Source organism: Pelecanus crispus, chromosome 2 (genome assembly GCF_030463565.1).
Source record: "Pelecanus crispus isolate bPelCri1 chromosome 2, bPelCri1.pri, whole genome shotgun sequence".
Taxonomy (NCBI): domain Eukaryota; kingdom Metazoa; phylum Chordata; class Aves; order Pelecaniformes; family Pelecanidae; genus Pelecanus; species Pelecanus crispus.
Window position 1 is genome coordinate 130,677,719 of NC_134644.1, and position 11,805 is coordinate 130,689,523.

The 11,805-nt window shown below is 40.3% G+C and overlaps 1 protein-coding gene across 2 annotated transcripts in view; it reads right to left on the reverse strand.

Annotated features, from left to right (window-relative positions):
* RB1CC1 (RB1 inducible coiled-coil 1) overlaps positions 1-11,164 on the reverse strand; it is an 81,145-nt gene extending 69,981 nt beyond the window's left edge. For both annotated transcript variants that reach the window (XM_075704764.1, XM_075704763.1), the window contains exon 1: positions 11,142-11,164. The gene's annotated coding sequence lies outside the window, so the exon portion shown is untranslated. The remainder of the gene's footprint in view (positions 1-11,141) is intronic.
* Between the last annotated feature and the right edge of the window lie 641 nt (positions 11,165-11,805).

An 11,805-nucleotide genomic window follows, 5' to 3' on the forward strand; every position in this document is an offset into this window, starting at 1 on the left:
AGTCTCTTTTCTTTCAAAGGTCAGGTTACAACAGACTATTACAAACAAGGTCAGCTATATATCACAATTAGCCTTTAAGTTTGTTCCCAGTATTCAAGAAAATTTTGATTCAGCAGTAACACAAGTTTTTAACATAAGCTTAAGTGAAAGTCAGGCATCATCAAGCTTCAACAGAATATATCCATAAAACATACATTTTATTCTTCTTCTGTTTGTATAACCTCAACAGGCCATTAAGAGAATTTCAGGCTTTTTTAGCATTACACTGTTACATAGTGTTACAAGTTTCAAGCTTTTTAGTGTTACATTGCTGAAATTATTTTAATTCATTTTAACAGAGGTTGAACAATTGCAAAATTTGACAACTACTGAAGACAGAGCTAGCTATGTCATCAAAGTGTAACAAAATGACTAATCCACCCACATTATTTGTTTGAACTGTGTGACCTGCATCATATAAACTAGATCCTTCAAATCATGGGATGGAAGCTTGTATGATGAACAGCCATGAATTATCAGTAACACCATTAGAAAATAGCTGAAAATTTGAAAAGGAAATTTCTGTAACAGCTGCCAGAGCAGACAGAAGATGGCAGACATGAATATAAAAAAAAAGACAATGACAAAGATTAAAGAATAGCACAAAGTAGAAAAAGCTTCCAGAATTAATTCAGAAGATGTATATTTTGTTGCATTAGCTAACAAAACACCAAAACCAGCCATTAATATATTATGCTGGTTATAGTATTTATTTTACTGCTCTAGATTGTGTTTACATTGCAATGCAATTACTACATCTGCTTCACTTCATTAAAGTATTGCAAGCTTTTCCTATCCAATATAAATTCTTCAACAACTGAGCACTTTTGAAGTATGTGTTGATCAATACTTTCAGTGCATGTTGTTTATAAGTTTTGAAATGTATCTTATTTAGCTCAGAACATGCTCATTGTTACAGCTGTACAAGGAATTAATGTCTGTTTACAGACCTTTCCTTTTTATAATTACAGTACAGGCATCATGGGTTTCGCAGCACTCCACAAATAATCCTATGGCTACATTAACCATCCACTTCTGCCATTAAGTGCAGCATCCCTGCTCCGTTATCCAATTCTGACTGTTCCATTGTTTCATGGTACAATTCTTTCCAACTCACAAACTGAAACACTGAAATATGGCATTCAGGTTAGGGCAAAGACAGAAATCAACATTTGTATTGTTTGGGTTTAAAGGGGCATTATCAATTTCACTTTAAATTATACCAATATTTAAGTTCAGGCATGTTTTTGACATCTCATTTCCCATACCTCCTTTAGAAACTGGACTACAAACTAAAATTTAAGCAAAGTTATTAATACATTTTCCCTTAATTCCCTAGAATTTAAACCAAACTATGCCAAAGTCATGGCTTTCCTTTAAACCCAGTGGTCTAAAATTCTATCTTCTACAACAGCAACACACCAGCTTGCTTTTTGTGCCTGGGGAAGTACTGCTTCACATCTGTACAGCAAGTGCCATACTTATCAATGCTTCATCTCCCAGGTCATAGAGGACCAAGAGACCCAAACCCTTTCCCCCCTATGTATATCTCCAGGTTGGAAGGGGCTCAACTCTGAAAGCAGACAGGCACAACTAGCTTAACTACCTAAGGAAGGCAAGACTCTCACCATTCATTCAGAAGCCTACAATTCCACATTGCTGATTATTAGACATTCGCATAGCTCTGTATAAGCATCATCTGTATGCTGCTAATAAAGGAAATTTCTCTTCTCTTACTGCAGACCAGCTGAGGCTATACTGTAAGTAACAGACAGAGCCTCCAATATGAGTCATAAACATTACCCCTGATTACAAGGGTCAGGCGTCTCACAGGAGATCACTGCAGAATTCCTGCCTGTCAAAAGGTCAATTCATCTGAGGCAAAGGCTGACAAGTCCATCACATGCTTAAAGGACTCAAGAGCTATTCCTCTTTCACTGAATATCTTATCTGGAGAACATCTCCCCTCAAGAATAATATACCTTTATTACCTCTGGAGATGGAGAGCCAACTTTGGGGCACATTAACGTCTTCTTAAGCTGTGCTTCATTTCCATACAGCAAATCTTAAGGTTTGCCTTTGAGATGCTGCAGTTGCTGTGATTTCACCTTTCTCTCCTCTCCTTTTAGAGGATTATTTCCTGTTTCACTTCGACTTAAGCAACTCTATAATAGACAAAGGTACAAGGCTAGCACAGAATGTTCCTTCCAATTTATTTTGTTTTCTTCTACAGACTTGTTTTCTACCTCTATTTCCTTTGTTTTTTTCAGGTGCCCTTCTCAAAAAATGCTCTCTTGCTGCAACTTGCACACCTCACCTCATAAGCAAAAGATTTTATAGCACATAAATCCTAGTATCAAAGGAAAATGAACATAGAGACTGAAGCTGAATTCAAGGAAACAAATACCTTCCTTCATGTTAGTTGTAAGATGATCTCTAAAAGCAGACTTCAAGGAGCTTTTTCTTCAATACTGAAACCAAAGCATCTAACCAGAAATATATTAATTTTGCAGAAGACTACTACCACCACCAGAAGAACAGACAGAATGACCTCTTTATGAGGGCACACATTCTTTACTAATGCTTTTCGCAACAGAAATGGCTTAGTTTCTAAAATACAATGCAAATGCATACCCTTATCTGGACAACCGAGTGTTGAAAGGAAACATGCTTTAAAACGCACATAAAAAACTTAAACTTTAAAAAAAAATCGTAAGCTATGTGATGAATAAATAGTAAGGCTCCTCCTGACCCAGTTGCAGAGAACAATTTTATCCCCCGCTCCTCCAAAATAAATTTAACCGGAAGACCACATCTAATCACTGAGATACATGTTAATCCAGGTGGAGATCCTATCTCCCACTACCACCTTATATCAAAGCCTATAAACTTATGTTCAAGGCACACTGTAGTCTTAAAGAAATGCTGTCAATCCCTGACATCTGTAAGATACCATCTGGAGCTCTATTTATACTGTGTTGAGATGTGCATCAGACACAGAGGCAGTTACTTAATTACAGCATCTCCAACAGTCACTGTGTTGTTAGCAGCTCTCAAGCTCAGCTGATGGTCAGTAAAGCAAGTCTTTTCCACTGAACATAGGAATGAAGCTGCAATTCTGCAGAGCAACCAGGAAACATGCCTAAGCCCCTATTTCCCAATTCACTAAAGAGGAATTTCAAAACTCAGTAATTCAGTATACAGTAACTCATAGTATAAGAGGCTTCTTTTTTTCCCCTCCCTCTAAGATGAATCATTTTACACAATAACAACTTAAGTTATACATGACCACCACATTCAGAGCTGCTCCTGCAACTCTGAATTACATGGAAGCTCCTCATTCAGCAAAGTAGGTGGAGCAATACCTTCACAGATCCTCAACATCAACAGTGGAACAACAGGGGATCAAAAGCAACTGCATCTGGGCAGGTAAGAAAACACTGTGCATTAAAGAGTAGCTTTGAAATTGGTGTGGCCCAAAACAATGCAGCTTCTTACAAGTTCAGACACAACTTATATCATGAATTCTAGGAAAGCAATAGTTTCAAACATGTTTATGAGGCAACAAGCACATTATTGGGCATTGTGTCATGATTCCATATGTGTATATGAAATCTGAGGGTTAGCATCTATTAACACTGCTCTTTTCATTGATTTGAGGAGCTGCCAAAACACAGTCCGTATAATAGACCAGACAAAAGTTCTTCTCCTCCAACAGTAAAAAAAGCAAATAACAAACAAAAAAAAAACTTTACCACATTTTTCAAAACCCCACATCTCTTACCTGACAGAATCATAGAATCATAGAATCGTTTAGGTTGGAAAAAAACTTTAACATCATCCAGTCCAACTATTAACCTAACATTACCAAGTCCACACTAAACCAATTAAGGGGAGACTAGTCTAAACCATGTCCCCAAGTGCCACATCTACCCATTTTTTGAACACTTCCAGGGATGGTGACTCCACCACCTCTCTGGGCAGCCTCTTCCAATGCTTGACTACTCTTTCCGTAAAGAAATTTTTCTTAATATCCAACCTAAATCCCCCCTGGCACAGCTTGAGCCCATTTCCTTTCATCCTATCGCTAACTACTTGGGAGAAGAGACCAACACACACCTCACTACAACCTCCTTTCAGGGAGTTGTAGAGAGCGATAAGGTCTCCCCTCAGCCTCCTCTTCTCCAGACTAAACAACCCCAGTTCCCTCAGCCGCTCCTCATAAGGCCTGTGCTCCAGACCCTTCACCAGCTTTGCTGCCCTTCTCTGAACATGCTCCAGCACCTCAATGTCTTTCTTGTACTGAGGGGCCCAAAACTGGACACAGTATTCCAGGTGCGGCCTCACCAGCGCCGAGTACAGGGGGACAATCACCTCCCTGCTCCTGCTGGCCACACTATTCCTGATACAAGCCAGGATGCTGTTGGCCGCCTTGGCCACCTGGGCACACTGCTGGCTCATGTTCAGCCGGCTGTTGACCAGCACCCCCAGGTCCTTTTCGGCCAGGCAGCTTTCCAGCCACTCTTCCCCAAGCCTGTAGCGTTGCATGGGGTTGTTGTGACCCAAGTGCAGGACCCGGCACTTGGCCTTGTTAAACCTCACACAGTTGGCCTCGGCCCATCGGTCCAGCCTGTCCAGGTCCCTCTGCAGGGCCATGCTACCCTCGACAGAAAGTGACATTTCTGTGCCTCAGTTAACAGGTACAAGTCAGAAAACAAATGAAGGGTTTCTAACCTTCTTATTGCTAGGAAACAGCCCACAGCCTGTAGAAGTACCCTTTTTCTTTCTTTCTTTTCTGTTTTTAATTGATGGAAACAGTCTTTCCACAGCTGTCTGCAACTCTGTCTTTGACAAAGTTAACTGAAGGTTTTGTCAGCTTTTTTTTTTTAATGTATAATTTTGCCATTTCAAAAGCAGTTGTAGACTACAAGTCTGCCTCCAATTACAGAGATTAATACATTCATTTTGCAAAGAATGGTGTTCTTGGGTATGTGGAGCTTCAGGTGGTTTTATTCAAGTTACCAACTGACTCCATACTGGTGGGAAGGTTCTCCCTATAGATATATACTCTTTAAAAATAATTAGCATGTAAAATCTTACAGTGTTTGCAAACAATTCTGCAAGAAACAGCCAACAAAAATTCCTTTATTTCTTACATCAAACTCAGACAAGTCAGCACCAATGCTTCTTTCACTAACATTCTCTCTCTGGTTAACCAAGACCACAGTCACATAAGCACTGGTTATAGTAAGAGCACCAGACTTACGAATCCCTTTCCTCAGCCTGTTGTTCTGCTCCTCTCCCTGCACCAACTTTCAGTGGTGCAACTTTCCATATTTCAATGGCATAAACTGGATTACTTTGCTGTAACAAGTTAGAAACAACATACTTCCCCAGGTTACTGCTAGCTTGAGTTAGTTCCATGATCCAGTCCACTACACAGCCCCACAACCTGTTACACTACAACTAAGGCTGGAAAGAGGCTGATGAATACAGGGGATACCAAACACCAGCACCATCATCCAAGAATACAAGTGAGAATTTCCAGAAGGCATCATTCACATTCCTAAGTGCTCATGACATCATCAGTTATTACAGATAACTTCTTATAAATGGTAACCTACTATAAAAAAGTCCCAGTATCCTCTTAAAGAGCAGGCTAAGATAACTCAAAAATGGGTAATTACTACAGATGCAACTGGGGACAGCATTTCTCAAAATACAGACTATGAGGCCACTTCTCCTGCCTTCCCTTCTCCAGATACACCATCGTAATGCTACAAGGGTTTTTCTTCCCTTTTATGTGGATAGTACAAGGTAACTCAGCCAGACCTACTTTAAAGGGTAAAAGCACAGAAAGTAAGACTGATTAAATGGCATGTATTTCACAGAAATGAAAACACTACAGATAGACAAGAAAGTAAAAGATTGACAATAATGAAATGTAAGACAAGTGAAGATCCTTGTGATTTAGTCTGATTGCCTGCATAAAAGTCACAGGTTCTTCATTAATTAATTTCTATTCAGGAGCAATCATATTTTAGAATAACATTAAAGTTTTCCAGTAATAAGGAAATGAAATCCACCACCATCTTGGTAAACTGTTCAAACGTTTAGCAACTTCCAACCTTGTTTCAAATTTCTTATTCATATGGATGTTTATAAATTTAGCATTTGAACTTTCATGATCTAAAAATAGAACTTCTCTAATTTCTCATTTTTAAGTTCCTTATAATTCACATGTCACCTATGAACCTGTTCCTACTTATCAACATTTTTTTTTTTCAGTGGTATCTGAAACAGACAAGTAAAGGACCATCAGTGACATGGAGAGTCAACATAATCCCCACCCTCCCTATGAATACGTATTCAAAAATCATGTCTAGATTTTTGGCAAAACAGCTTACTACTCTATTGACATGTTACATCATTACAAATAGCCTTCAGATCTCTATTGGCATCAACCTGAAAGAAGATAACAGCAATGTATTGAGAAATGAGAAAAGCTGCAGGATGGGTTTGAAGAATATTAAATTTTATCTTATCACAAGAAGGTGTTTAGTAACTTTCAACTGGCCTTCTTTGCCTTTTGGGATAAAACTTTAGTTTAAAACAGCTAACAAAGAGCACTAATGAATCCCTTTATGGAATACTACTAACTTAAGAACTACACAACCTCACAAAAAAAAAACCAAACCACAACCCACAACAGTTGAGATACTTACAACTGTACCCCTACCTTACTGAACCCTGGTTGTGCTGTCTGCAGCCATAACATGCATGTGAAATTGTTGTTATATTACATCCGCTTTAAAATTTATAGGTATTTTATCTCTGAGTCCTTCAGTTATGTGAAGGAAAGTTTGCACATTACACCCCCTCTTTTCGTTCAGACAGAATTGAGAATTTTGAGTCATATTTTCATTTTTTGTTTAAAGAAGGATTCACTGGGTTTCAATCAAGTCTCTTTCAGTCAGTAGACAACTTGAGTATCTGTAAAGAATATTTTTAATTACAATAGACAAATAAGTCATCTTGAGTTGACTAGCAGAATACTTGCAATACAGCATAAGCATAATGTATTAGAAGAGAGCTGCTAGTCCAGTTACACAATATATTCTTATATAAGAATCTCCATCTGAATTTAATAAAAATACACACTCTAGAGGATGGAAGGAAAATGTATAAATAAAAGCACCATTTTTTTAGTATGAACTGTATACCCTAGGCACAACTACAGTAAATAAGGGTCAAATATCCATACTTTTGACATACCAGCACAGCTACTTTGCATCAACAAACCCCCCAAAAAATTTGAGATAAACCACTGACATTTAGAGTCCCTGCAATATCAGGAAAACACCACCATTCAAATGATGAAGAGCAAAAATTGCTGCAGCCATATCTACAATGTCCACAATAGACAAAAGAGCATATTTTACAGAATGTAGCATGAACATATTTAATCATGCAAAAAAGCGGCAGATAAGTCAGTTACAGAAGAGAACCTGAACACTAAATCAAAATAGAATTTGGAAATTTAGGAGCAGCTACCTCGAATGTTCACAGAAATCAGATCTCAGCAAAGTGCCATTCTTAACAGAATTTATATTTGAGCTTTGCTAAGAGTGGTCTGATTTTTGTATCCATGATAGAAGTAAAACTTTCCCTTTAATTAGTTCTTCAGTGCTGCTTTCTACCTCTAAAATACACATTGCTTTCAATCTTTTCAAACTGAAAACAGCATACTGGCCTTTCAAACACATTTTCAAGAAAAATACTGAAGATTGATGTATTGTGTTTCTGTCATACAGACACTACTTTCACCTAATTCCTCCAAACAAAAAGAGCAGGCAATTGTAATACTGAACACACTATTTCCCCACCACCAAAACTTTCCTACTTTCCTGATAAAGCAAAAATACTGTTTCAAAAATGGCTTAGGAGGTAAGAAAATATGAGCTATTTCATAACAAGAAAATAAAAGCATGTTCTGAAGTCAGAGACCCATTAGAACATTCCTTAAGCAGAGCTGCTCTCAGTGTGCTTATTGGACCTATGGCATTACACAGCAAGACAGATACAGGACATTTGGAACCCAACTAGTCAACAAAGCAGTTTCACATTTTACTTTCAGTCAATAGGTAATCAATACAGGCCAGAGAGAAATTCATATAATGCTTAAACAAGTCATTTCACATACAAAGCAGGCTACCACATTCTACATTAGCTAATTTTCTAGATGCACAAACTACTAGAGATTTATATATAGCACACTGTATTCATTTCACCTTGATGCGATAAAGACAGCAGGCCCAGCTGCAAAATCTGTTCCCAGAAGAAACTGTCAACATCTTGGATGCATGTAAAAAGCTACACTAGCTGTTGCTTGAGCTGGTAGTTTGAGTTCAGAACCCTACTGGAACCATGGACTGCAAACCCAAAGAACAAAAGGATAATACACACCTGGAGATGAACAGAAGACAGGCAAGAATTCCCCTGACATCCCAGGTGGCTCCCCTGACCAGCCAACAGTAGCTGGCCCCACCTGAATCTCAATGAAAATTCTGTATCAATAAATTTGTTTTGATACTTCTATTGACAAGTGCCAACAATTTAGATTTCGATATTATTTATGTATTATTACGCATTTAAGTATGCTCAAATCCCGTTACAGAACACATCACCAAAGTATATCCATTTCCAACACTGCTTATGAATGGGGATAGAAATAGCTGATACACGGCTATGATGTCTTCCAACTTCTCTTTCCACTGAACTCAAAACTAAATTAAAAGCGAATCTGCAATATGAATTAAGTCATAAATAGACAAGTGACTTCCACAATAACCACAGAATCCTAATTAGCTCACAAAAATAATTGTTAGCAATTTGTCTATCACCATTAATCATGCTGTAGGCTTTTACAATAAAGAATTAATTCACATAAGGATCTTTCAACCTGTACACTGAAATCATTACTCTGACAAGTCAGCTACAAAACAGACACTTTGTAATTCTAGCAACTAGATTAGTTATTTACATTAGTGATTTTTTTTCCCCCCCGCTTGGTATCAGTGCATTCAATCAAGTCCTGCAGTATAATACACTATTATTCTGTAAGTTGGCATCTTGTAATCAAGTATTGCTACTCAATAATACTGATTATCAACTCTGCATCAGAATGCTAACTATCAGTAGGGTCCTTGAAAGTACTAGGTTTCTTTCCCTCCCCCCCAGCTTCAGAAACTCTTCATATGATGTCGTTGAGCTGTGGACCAAAATCAGGAGCACAACTTTCTTGAGCAATATACATATGCAGAAGGAGACACATGACTGCTTGGACACTGTCCAAATGACTCTGAAGCAGCTCCTGTGACAGCTGGGTATGCACACTGTAGTTTTTCATTTTGACTTACTTCACCACAATATGCGAATGAATCCAACCTGTGCAAGAAAAGTCTCAAAACCCTTACACCACTCTGAGCCAGTCTCCCATGGAAACTAACTGGGAGCTTAAAACCAAATAAAGACTTAAGAACACACTGATAACAACCTACCCAACTTAAGAACGCACTGATAACATACAGAAAAATTCCTTCAAACGATCCTACTGCAACTGCCACTCTCTTATCAAAAGGAAGAAATCAACATGTGCTATTCTTACCCCCCCCATACACTCATCCCCTACTTAACCAGAATAATAGAAATTCTAGAAAAATGTACTAATAGTTTAGAAATTATATTCTTCACCTTAATTTTTGCAAGACTATGTAACCTTAGCTGCGTTGAGACTACACACAGGGACAAACAATGTTTCAAAGAGACACCACAAAAGACCTCAAAATAATCCTTGCCCTCTTCTCCAGTCAGAATGCAAGTCTGCTGCATACACTTCTAATTATAAATATGGTAACATGACATGGGGAGAGAGCCAGCCCCTTGAATATGATCTCAGAGACTACTAACCCAAATCTGTACTAAGTGCAAGGCTAGATCAACACAATACAGCATAGGATAAGTTTGCTTTTTCTTTTTAAATCTACAAAATATACAGCTACTTGTACAAAGTGTGCAACAATAATATACTGCCAAAGTGCAATTAGGTCTATCTTACAAACAGGATCTTTTGGGACAATGGATTAGTGTATCTCCAGCTCTGTAACTGGCAGAGCTGAAGTCCCTTACCTCACATTCTTCAGTAAGTTGTTTTCTTTAGTACTCCCAACAGAATAAAACAAAACCATTTTGAGTTCCAGACAGCATTTATAGTAAGTACAAATATATCCTCTGCACACTTCCATTTAAGCTAAACTTATCTAATTTCTTTCTTGTTAATATTTGCTTCTTGGCACTAAAGTTTATGTTAAAACACTAGGTAACAGTAGAGTCCTTTCTTCATGCGATTCATCTTCTAAAACCTTCCCAAGGTACTAGATACTAAACATTCTTAAGTTTACAACTTAAATATACTATAATAGCGCACAAGTTTTCTTTATTGTTATGAAGTATTTACAGTGTCTAGTATTCCTCACAGTACTTCCCAGCTGTATGAACTTCAACTGTAAGATGCACGTGTTTCCATCCTCCTTATTTCTCCAGCACCGAGGTATCTTTTACATTGCAGTCAACCAAACAACTTCAGAAGCAAGTTCTTCCATAAAGCCAATGGCATGAGCTACTTTTAACACATATTTATGTGAGTGGCAGAAGAAAATACTCAACCTCCTCATTCTCTCCCATGAAATAAAGGTGAAAGCTTTAAATACAAACCACGGGGAATGGCTCATGGACACAACATACCACTTAATTACTTCAGACAAAAACTAACTAACACTTCTGGGTCAGTTCCAAGTATCTCAGGTTCAGACATGATTCTTTTTTTTTCATCTCTAGATGAAGTAAGGCACATGAGTGTTACAAAGATAATTTCATTTAATTATCCAACATTCATATTAGCATTTCTACCTCCGGAGCACTATCAGCCAGAACTCTGTGGGGCATGGAGAAGGGAACGCCAGCACGGATCAACACAACAGCCTGAAAGTGTACACGAAAGCAGTAACGAGAAACCGACGGGAAAAATTCAGCACACGACATACGCTTCCTCGGGAGCAGAAACGAGTAAGCAACGGAGGGAAAGGCAGAACAACGTTTGTAAACACAACGCTTCTGCACGGCGCTCGTCCCACCGCTGCCGACGGCGAGCACGGAGGCGCAGCCAGGCTGAGTCATTCCTTGTAGTAACTTCACCGCGAATCCCTCGCCCTGGCAGCGGAGCCCTGGGCAGGGAGGGAGCACCCCGGCCCGCCCCCCGCCACCCCCGGCTGCGCGGGGGTCACCCCGCCACCCCGGGACCGAGGCCAGCAGCGGGATCCCGGCCCTCCCCGACACCCACCCCACCCCCCCGCCGCCTCCCAGCTCTCTGCCGCCCGCCCCACGGCTGCAGCCCTGCGTCCGGAGCCGGGACCGCCGCCCCTGGCCAAGGCCGCGCTCCCGCTAACAGAGCCCCCGCCGCGGGGGTCCCCGCCCTCGGTTGGGAGGGGCCGAGACGAGGAGCGGGGCGGCGGCGGGGGGACCCCACGCCTTATCCGGCGCCACTCACCCGAGAGTCCCGCGGCAGCGCCGCGCATCCTGCGGCGGCGGCGGCGACGCGCTCCCCCCGCCCCCCCCCCCCCCCGGCGCGACCGGGCCCGGCGGCTTGGCGGGGGCACGCACCGCCTCAGCGGTCACCGCGCCCGGGCGGGGGCGGGGAGCGGAGGCAGC